Below are 1412 nucleotides of genomic sequence, written 5' to 3'. Positions count from 1 at the left end.
TTCCACCCTTGTTCTCCCGACACCAGAAATGTTGCCCTGCTCTTCATGGATCGCCTTGCTTATGTACGTTTTCATTTGGTATAAGCCATTCAGGCTTCAAAATTTTGGTGGCCTTGTTGCTTTTGTCTTGAGTGCCAGAATGATAGCTGTGAACTACTGTTTCCAACCGGCTTTGTTTTATTTATATTCTTACTATTTCATTTTGTTAAAACTGAGAGGTTAACCCGAGGGTTGGATAGAAAGCTACCTGATAGGGTGGTTGCAGTTGATAATTTTGTAAAAACACCAAGGCTCATCTGGAACTAAAAGAGAACGGGGACAGTAACATTTATTGAGCTCTCTATACATCCAAGAGTGAATCTTTTATTCATTTGTTGAGCTCAAACTGTGTGTTCCCTAAGTACATTGCCAGCATTAATTAATTTATCCTTATAATGACTATATGAGGTACTGTAATAAAACAGACTTTAAAATTAAAGAGAAAACAATGAACTTGTAAAGAAAAAAATAATAACCATGCAGTAGCAGGGGGGAAATTTCCTTGCGTTGATAGCCCCACAAGTGAGGCAAACAAAGCCCTGATAGCCAGTTCCTCTGGTCTTTTCACTGAGTGTTTACAACTCTAGGAAGAAGTGTCTCTATTCCTTTCCCCTTTTGTTGCGTGGAACAATTTCTTCCTGTAAAAAGATGGGGCCCAGACTGATTTTCAAGAAAAAAAGTAGACCAATTCTCTGTCTTACAGAATCAAAGACTGTGTCCAGACAACACATACAGATGTGCATGTCTTCTGCTCAGTTGTTGAGCTAAGGCTGTGTGCTGCCCTGAGCGGCTGCACATTTGTGAAATGGTGTTTTTCCCAACTATGCCTCTCTCACAAATACACTTAATTTCACAAATAGCTATTGACTCCTTTTTTTTTTTACTTTTGAAAATCACATTTGTTTATTATTTTTCTTTCTTTATCAATCTATGTGTGTGTGTGTGATTGTGCATGTTTGTGTGTGTGTCTACATATGGATGCATGTGTGGAGATCAGAGAACAAGTTGGTTCTCTTTACACCATGTGGATCCTGGGGATTGTGCTCTGTTAGTGCACAGACAATTCCACTGACCTGCTCTTAGGGACCTGCCACTACCACCAGATGCCAGGTGTGTGGCGAGGATAAAAGGACTTGCTCGCCACCCCAGCTCTCTCCCTATTCTCTGCGTTCTGCTCTCTGTTCTCTGTGTGTGCCCCTCTCCCTCTCTGATTCCTGTCTCTGCCCTCATCTCTCTCTCTCTTTGCTTCCTGTCTGTTTGCCTGTCCATATGTCTCCTTGTCTACTCTATCCATTCCCCAGGTCCTCACTCCATTCTTTGCAATAAACCTCAGATCCATTGCATGACATAATTTCTTGGAGGTACACCTTGGC

Source organism: Mus caroli, unplaced genomic scaffold (genome assembly GCF_978045245.1).
Source record: "Mus caroli unplaced genomic scaffold, Mus_caroli_1 scaffold_3, whole genome shotgun sequence".
NCBI classification, from domain to species: Eukaryota; Metazoa; Chordata; class Mammalia; order Rodentia; family Muridae; genus Mus; species Mus caroli.
Note: the sequence above shows the minus strand (reverse complement) of the source record.